The sequence below is a fragment of the Acomys minous genome (assembly GCF_964271855.1).
Source record: "Acomys minous genome assembly, chromosome: 17".
Lineage (NCBI taxonomy): Eukaryota > Metazoa > Chordata > Mammalia > Rodentia > Muridae > Acomys > Acomys minous.
In genome coordinates, this window is record NC_140500.1 from 30,933,405 (window position 1) to 30,942,077 (window position 8,673).

Consider the following 8,673-nt stretch of genomic DNA (forward strand, 5'->3'; position numbering starts at 1 on the left):
CCTCTGGCAGCTACATGAGGCTCCAACTGTGGGCTTCAGGTGGCTTAGCATTCATAGGCACATTGCTCCACATCCTTCCTGGCTCCTGAGACCACAGGTCCCTCTGTAGAACCTCACAAAGGCTTGAGGATGTTCATGTCACCCCAGTTCCTCCAGATGAGCAAGCCTGTGTCATCCAGGCCTGTTTGAGAACACACATCTCTCCCTCTTCCACATCTGGCTAAGGCTGGGGCCAAAAGATCACACTTTTGAATCCTACACCCTGGACATGGCCCAGGTAAGGCTCAAACAAATACAGGAAGGGATCTTGACTCTGCAGCCTGTTGGCTGAGCCCACCCATGTCCCAGGTGTTGTAGGTCCCTTTCCTGCCAGCATGGTGCTTCCCTGGGCTCCTTCTCAGGAAGAAGGGCTCAGGAAAGGGGAGCAACATTGGACAGGAAGCCAGGGGGCAGGTGAGGGCTCAGAACTCTCTGCACCTCAGTGTCTTCAAAAGAGAGGATAGTAAAGACAGTTTAATCTTTGTTTGGAGCACTTGGCTCAACTAAGAAACTGCTTTGAAAACTAGAATTCTACATATTAGACGAGTGCATGCTCTCTCCCTCGTGCAAAGAGAGCTTATCTAGGTCAAGGTCGGACGGTTGGATTTAGGTTTATAGGAAACCTAGCTTGAAGCTAGACTCTCTTTGGTTGATGGAAGATTCTTCTCTAGGACTCTACTTTCTTCCCCTGGATCACTTCCCCATCCCACCAGCACAGGCATGGTTTACAAACTGTAAAGTGCTTTGCTGATAACCAGGGTGTTGTGTGGTCAGCACCAGTTTGCAGCCAACCAGAACACCGATTCTGAATGCCTCCACTCATCTCCTTGTGGCAGCTGCGCGCGCACCGCACCTCGCGCTCTCTGCTCTTCTCAAGCAATAAGGCCAGGGAGGCAACCTGCTGCCAATGCCTTCCAGGGCATCCTTGACCTTGAATGTCCCTCTGTCTAGGGCTCAGCTATTTGAAGAGTTGGCACAAGACGCTGGTCTTGCAGACAGGTGGGCAGAGTGGCAGGACACTGTCTCAAGCAGCCACCAATTCCTGCCTTCCCTTCCTTGCTTTTGTGCCGGGATTACACACACCCAGCCCCAGAAGCCTAGGGCCCCTTTGCCAGCCCAGGGGGCCTAACATCCTAATGTGCTCCGTTCCAGCCAGCTGCACATCTCCCCCCACCTCCAGAGTGCCACCGCCAATCATCCTCCAAGACCTGGTCTCCTTGTAATTTCCAATTTGTGAGATATATAAAAATAGAAGGCTATTCGCTACAGGCAGCTCACATCGGATCGGATGCCACTTTTTGTGTCATGCCAGATCACGCTAAACGGAACCGATGGCTTCCTTGGGCTGCTCTCAATGGCTTCGGCGCAGGGAGGTAGTGGGGGACAAATGAAGAGATATCGGGGAGTTTGGGAAAGGTGGCGGCCGGGTGCAGGCCACCAAGACCAGCGCTTTAAATGGAGCGAGGGCCACAGATCTGTTGGAAGGGGACGGTGACCTCAGCTAGAATCTCAGTTCTGCATGATGGCAGCAGAGGTCTCCAAACTTTAGCCCCCCCCTAAGTCAAGAGGCAACTCTCTGAGGCCTGGCTTTCTGGAGCTGTACTTAGGCTCGGGCGCTGGGGATGCAGGAGACACTGTGGTAGGGATCTCCTGCAGGGGACTTTACGGCTGAGTTTGGATTCAACTCCATTTAGTGTCCGCCTCTATTACTTTGTCTGCACAGGGCCAGTTATACTTACACCTCACAGGAGCTTGTGAAAATTAAATGCTGCCACAAAAGTGCAGCACGGGCACATTCTCCGGCGTATTGTCAGTACGCAGATGAAGACAGCCGTCACTGTGGCTGCCATACTGGCACGGGGGTAAGGGATTTTGAAAATGGTTCCTCCATTTACATCTGAATTCCAGCTTGTGTTCACACTTACTGCCTGTGCCAGGAAACAGGGCTTTGCCCTAAGTGGGCTTCGCTCTTCTTCCACCTCCAAGGGCTTAGGTTCGGTCAGGAGTAGACAGTGCTGGGTGTCTAAGAGTTTACAATGACACCTCCCCCAGGAAGCCCTATTTTGGGATTCCAGTCTGGCCACCCAGTCTCTTCCCTCTCAGGGGCCAAGCTCTCTTCTACTATCTCACAATGGCTTTCAGAGAATAGGGCAAAGCTGGAGAGAGGGGGGGGGGAAGAGAGAGGGAGGGAGAGAGGGAAAGAGGGAGAGAGGGAGAGAGGGAGAGAGAGAGAGAGAGAGAGAGAGAGAGAGAGAGAGAGAGAGAGAGAGAGAGAGAGATGCTACCAAATCCTGGAGCAGTGGATGCTTGGTGACCTCATCAGCTGGGGGAGGGGCTGCTCTCATTAGCTGAGGGAGGAGCTACTCTTTGCAGTTGAAGTCATTTCAAGGTCATCTGAAGTCATTTTAAGGTCATTTCCATCTCTTCAAGGGCTGACCACTATTCTCAAAGTAAAGAATTAGTGACATTGCACAACTGAGTGGAGGGACAGATTCTATTTGGGCAAAGACAGGCCAGATCCCTTGCCACATTTTCATTTTAGGACCAGGCAAGGCTGCAGAGGGGGCTCTCTCTCCTTGGGTTTGGCTTCAGGAATGCAGTTGAGGGAGAATGGAGCTGAGTCGACACAGGGTAGGACCAAGGCATGCCATGGAACAGGCAACAGGAAAAGGCACGGACGGGCATGCTTCCTACTCTCAAGGTCATGGGGAACCTTCAGGAGGCAGAGGGCTGCAAATGGTGGCCAAGGTTGGCTTTGCTATGGCCAACATAAGCAAGAGACAGGGAGGGAAAGACAGCCCTGAATTCCAAGTGACCTGAGATCTCTCACAGCCAATCCTAGAGATGGTATTGTGTGGGAGACGATTTAGTTAATGTTGCTCCGGGTTATACCGCTTGCTGGGAAGGAAGAGAAGCAGTCGTTTCTCTGTCAGTAGGTCCAGAGGGGCTGACTCACTGGCCACCCTGAAATCCCACTGTCAGAGCCCTTCACCTGACAGTCCCACTTTACAGAGGTAAAGACCGAGCTCCAGAGAAACACAACATGGCTGCCCAGGCTTGGGAATCAGAAGAGCGTGGGTCAGATCTTTGCCTTGCCTCCTCCTTGCTGTGTGACCTTGGGCAAGTCACTTTCCCCGCTTTGTCTCATCCTCTCCTCACTTCTGAAGTAGGGTTAGAGCGGTTTCTTTTGCATAGGGTTATGGTAGGAACTACAAGCTTGGCACACCAAAAGGTTTCAACATCCCATCTCTTCTTTCCAAGGGCGACTAGAGCGTGGCCAAGGTCACCTGGCCAAGAAATAGCAGTACCCAGCCCAGGGCACTTTCATTCATTCCTGGGTGTGGATTTGAAGGAAGCGTTTTATTGCCTTCCTGCCTCACCAACACAGGTCCCAGCTAGCTGCACCATTTAGGCCAACACCTGCCACACAGGCGGGTTTTTATGCTGGAACACATATTGAGTTCCTGCTAGATGCTGGGCCATGGGTAAACAAATTCACAGCCCTTTCTCCTGGATTGCCAGGAATGTCAAATACTGAGATGACACAAGTGTGGAGCTACTGTGTATCTTTCCTTAGCCTTGCCTTTACCCTCTTAGCTTTTATGCCTTAGCTTCTGGACCCCTCAGTAGATCCTCACCCAGGAGACCTTACTTCTCAACAAACGTGGGTCCCAGGAATAAGGACTAGGCACTCACCACTACCATTTCCTCCTTCAGTGGTGGCTGCCTGACTTCTCTGCCTTCTTCTGGGAACCCCACTCCACAGAGGCTCTGGAGACAGGCTGGCCTGTGTCTCGCTGCCTGGGACTCACTGTTTGTCCTCTAGTCACTGGCCACCAAGCCAGCACTTGGCTGGAGACAGAGCGCTTTCTTTGTTTGCCGCCTGCCTGGCAATTCCTTTCTGAGGCTCAAGGGAGGCTCAGCCATTTTGCCCTCCTGCTCTGGGGGAAAGCTCCCTCCTTCCTCCTCTCAGCAGGGGCTCACACCTCCAAAGGCCACTCTCTCTTTCCTTCCTTTGCTGGAAAAGGGGTCTGAGGGTGCTTTGACTAAGGAGCTGTTGGGGCTGGTTCATCCTTCCCAGACCTGGGGTGAGGGAAGACTGCGCGGCACTTTGAATTCCCACAGATCTCTTTTGTTTTGTAATTTGAAAGTTGGGATATGCAGGCTCCACTATTTCCAGCAAAGTTCACAACAACAGAGAACATAGGCAAGATCCAGCATATCGGTTTTTCCCCCCTCACTCTCGTCCAACACACACCCTGAATGCCATAGAAAAACTGGGGCTAGCATCTAATTCCACTCAGCTGGACATAGTCCCTTCCCTGATGTGGCCACAATCCCTTTCACTCTTGATCTTCGCTAGCAGGAGGTCCGGCCAGTGGACCTCAGGTATCTTGGTCTTATCAATTGGCTTTCAAAAATCCGAGTTTCCCCCTTGAGACTTAGGTCTGTTACCCGAGAGGAACACTGGCTCCTTACAGAGCGGTCCATTCTGAGTCGGTTGTTGGAAACCCAAAAGCAAACACAGAACAGGACATCTGTGGGTGTTACCCATGGGGACGGGGTGGGTGGCTACAGAGAGACATAAAGAAGCTTTGGTCATTGCCACAGAAAGGAAGGAGTAGACACCTGGGGAAGGAGAACCACGGGAAGTCCTGGCCCAACCAGCCTCTTGCACCAGGCATCTTTCGGATGAGCAGGGCAGCAGCGCCAGCTGGCGCGCGCGCTCAGCCCCAGCTGCTATGCACTTTCTTGGAGCTAAGGTTTCCTGAGAGCTTGAAGTGCCCCGGGATGGGAAGGAAATGTCCCCATCCTCAGGTGGTCCCCAGTCCCTCCATCCCTCTGCTCCTAGTGAATGAGGCACTCATACTGGGAACGTGGCGCATGTCAGTCTGGCCCCTCCTGGGCACCCCTGCCGTCGGCTGGGGAATGAACCAGGACGTCGAAGGCATCTGGCCTCCAGCGACCCTCCGGTCTCTGAAGCATTCCTGGGCTGCAGCCGGCGCACGTCGGGGGCGAGGACGCGGGACGCTGCAGCCTAGGGGCCCGCCCTCCACCCAGCTCACCGACGCCAGCCTCCCCTCCTACCTGCAGCCGGGGCTGCACGGGCCGCTCCGGGCTCGGCCGCGCAAGGACGCGGGCGCCTCGGCTCCTGGGCTCGCTCAGCTCGCTTGCAACCTCTCAGCTCGCTAGGGCTCCGAGGGCGGGCAGAGGGGGCGGGGCTGTCGGGACACGCCCACTGGGCGGGGCTTGTCCGCGCCGTCTTGCCCGCCCCTACCCTGCAGCCTCCATATCTTCTTTCCCACCTTTTCTGCCCCTGCTCCCTCTCTACTCTTCCTTCTGCTCTGCTCCCCTCCTTCCTCTGCCTGCCTCTTCCTACCTCCGCCTACCCCCTCCTCCCTCTGCCTGGCTCCCCTCCTCCCTCTACCAGCACCCTCTTTCCCTCTGCCCTGCTTCCCTCCTTCCTTGTCGCTGCCCCTCTCTTCTCTCTGCCTGCTCCTTTGCTCCCTCCTCTCTTCTCTGTCTGGTTTCCTCTCTCCAGCCCTCCTCCCTCTCCCTCTTTTGGCCTCCATCCTCCTTCAGTCTTCTGGCCTCAAAGGTCTACGTTAATTGATCTGTTGGTTTCTCTGGCTCTGTCACACCTTCTTTCTTGGAGGCACTGTGGGAGTGGGCAGGACTATTGCCCTTCCCTACCTCTCCTGTCTGCTGCTACCTTCGGTGGGAAACAAAGTTTCTACCTGGAGCTACCAGGCTAGGAAAGACTGTCACTGCAGGATCGATCATGGAGATGTGTGCCTATGTGGGTGTGTGCATGAATGTGTGTGTGTGTGTGTGTGTGTGTGTGTGTGTGTGTGTGTGTGTGTGTGTGTGTGTGTGCAGCAAACCACAATCTGTAAACCTCCAGGGTTGGCTAAGGTCCCTAGGTGCTCTACTTCCAGCTCTTGAGGCATGAGGGCTTGACTAGAACATCTTTGCCCCTGGCCAGCCCTAGCTGCCTCTCCTCCCGAGTCCCGACCTTCTGGCTTCTTCCATAGAGGCTTTGGGGGAAAGGCGATGCCTGCCTTTTCCACTGGTCCCCAAAGACTCAGAATGAATTCATTCTCTCCAGTTTCAATGACCTCCCCACTTCTGTCCCTGAGTCTGGCATTCAGTATCTGACCTCCCACCCTCTACTTTCATCCATCCTGGGGTCTCCAGCCTCAAGTCCCAATGGCAACCTGAGTTCTGCCTCTTTTTCCACATTTAACTTCCACAAGCGTTGAGGCTTAGTGCCCTCTGACACCCACTGACTGGTTACCGGGTGTTGTGTGCACTTCAGACAAATGTTTCTGGAATTCCTGTGAACCACGCACTTGTCTGGATAATAGTAGACACAGGCCACAGCTCCTCTTATGGGACAAGTGAGAGAAACAGGCTTTCTTGAAATAAACATTTGCAAGCCCAGAATGACAAGCTCTGCCAGGGCCACCCATGAGGGTCCCAGGCCAGGTTGGGACGACGGTTAGGTCCATTCATGAAAGTGCCACTGGAGTGTGAGCTGCTGTGTGCATGGGTGCACAAAGCTGTCAGGGGAAATGTGGGTGTGGCTTCGAGCAAGATTAGGGGAGCAAGGAGAAGAGTTGCTTTCAATTGCCTCATGATCATTTCAATGTCTTCCAGTCCTGGGACTTTGGTTTTTGCCTAAGGGCCTTCTCCCCAGTTCTCACAATTATGTGATTGGGTACAAAACTCTATTCCACAACTGGAGATGTGGTCAGAGCATGCCAGTCAGGGTGTATCACCTCAAAGCACGGGCATGTGACAGATTTTAGGCCAATGGCACCCCCACCTAAGACTTTAACCAAAAGTGTTCATCACCAACAGGTTTCTAAATCTGGGGCTGCCACACCTAGCTGAACGAAAGAGGACATATAGGAAGGCAGAAATAAGGCAGACGGGTCTGATCTAGCCTTACCTGAAGACAGAACGATTCTCTTAATAATCACGTTATGTTTTTAAAGATTAATGCATTTTAATTTTATGTGTTTATCTGTGGGTGTGCTCATTTGTGTGTGCCTGGTGCCTGTAGACTTCCAAAGAAAATCTTGCACCCCCTGGACTTGGAGTTACAGGAGATTGTGAACTGCCATATGGGTGCTGGGAATCAAATCTAGGTCTTCTGGGAGCACAGCCAGTGCTCCTTAACTATGGAGACATCTCTCCAGCCCCTCCCCCTCATATTCTTGATCTGCTTTTTATTTCCATCTTTCCATATCTCTGCATCTGTTTGACTTCTCACTGAAAGCTGCCCCTGGCTGGCAAGACAGCTTCTTAGGCTTGCCTGTTGGATATTAAAACTTTCTTCACAGTGCTCCCACCTCCTCACCTCTGTGCCTCCCAGCCTACCTATGTTCCTCAAGGCACACCCACTAAGCAGATGGTGTTGAATCGCAATCTTAACATGGCAGGGTTTTGAGGGCTGTCTCTGAAGCATGGGGCAGATGTGTGTGTGTGTGTGTGTGTGTGTGTGTGTGTGTGTGTGTGTGTGTGTGTGTGATAGCTACAGGCAATGTAGTCACAGGAGGAACCCCCAGACCCTTGTGAAAAGCCTGAGTGAGGATTTGTCTGGTAACTCAGAGGCATTTTAGGACCTGGAGGCAGTCCCCGTAGCACCTTGTTTCCAAAATGTCTGCTGCCTGGTCCTAGCGGTGGTCAGGGAATTTTCATGGAACAGGATGAGCCTCAGGTTGGTGCTGGGCAGAGGTTAATATCTGTCAGGAGCGTGGGTAAGCATTCATGAAAGCCCTGCACCCTCAGCTGCGGTGGGCAGCAGGGTGTAGAACTCGTTGGATGTCTTTCTACTTTGACCTTGTGTTCATTTTCAGGGAGACCTATTTCTGGCAAGCAATATTGGTCTTTTGGTTACAATATGATGTAAAGTTTCCTTTTGAGATACTCTTATTTAATCTAAAAAAAGGAAATATTTAAGTAAATAAAAATAGACATGGCACACAGAATTTTTGCCCAGCTCTTGTGGCTGGTTTGCAAATGACTTCAGTTTGTGTGGCCTAATTTAGAGAAATGCTTCATCTGTGTATTCACTCACTCAACAAATATTTATTGAACACCTACTGGGTGTGAGACTAGGGGAAGACTAAACAGAGAGACACCAGATTTGGTGAGATTCCATTCAGGACTCAGGGGCCTGAGTGGGCGACTCATCCACATACTCACATTTAAAAAAAAACCAGAACTGAGACTTGACCCTGAGAGAGCTGGGGAGCCAGTGGTTGACCTGGAGCTGTAATAGGAGTGTAAGAAAGCAGAGACTGGCCCTTATACAGGATGAACTAAGGGAGAGCAGGAGACTGGAAGCCAGCATCTCACGGGGGTGGGGGTTGGGGGGTGAGGGGTAGGGGTGTGTAGGGGGGTGGGGGGGGAGGCAGCTTTGAGATAGATGTGAGGGTGGAAGGGCTTGTACCTAGCTGAGTTCCCAGCACACAGTAGGCACCCAGTAAACGGCTGGAACTACTGCTGTTCCTATTATTTAAAAAACCCCTCTCCTCCTTAACTTGGAGAATTTGTCGAGTCTTAGAATGCATGGGTCATAAAACTGGAAGCAGTTCATGGATATTAGTTAATTAGACACTTCGA

The 8,673-nt window shown here is 52.3% G+C and overlaps 1 protein-coding gene across 1 annotated transcript in view; it reads right to left on the reverse strand.

The window, feature by feature from the left end:
- The window catches only part of SLC6A1 (solute carrier family 6 member 1), a 34,076-nt gene extending 28,806 nt beyond the window's left edge, over positions 1–5,270 (reverse strand). The window contains exon 1 of the mRNA XM_084764897.1: positions 5,128–5,270. The gene's annotated coding sequence lies outside the window, so the exon portion shown is untranslated. The remainder of the gene's footprint in view (positions 1–5,127) is intronic.
- Between the last annotated feature and the right edge of the window lie 3,403 nt (positions 5,271–8,673).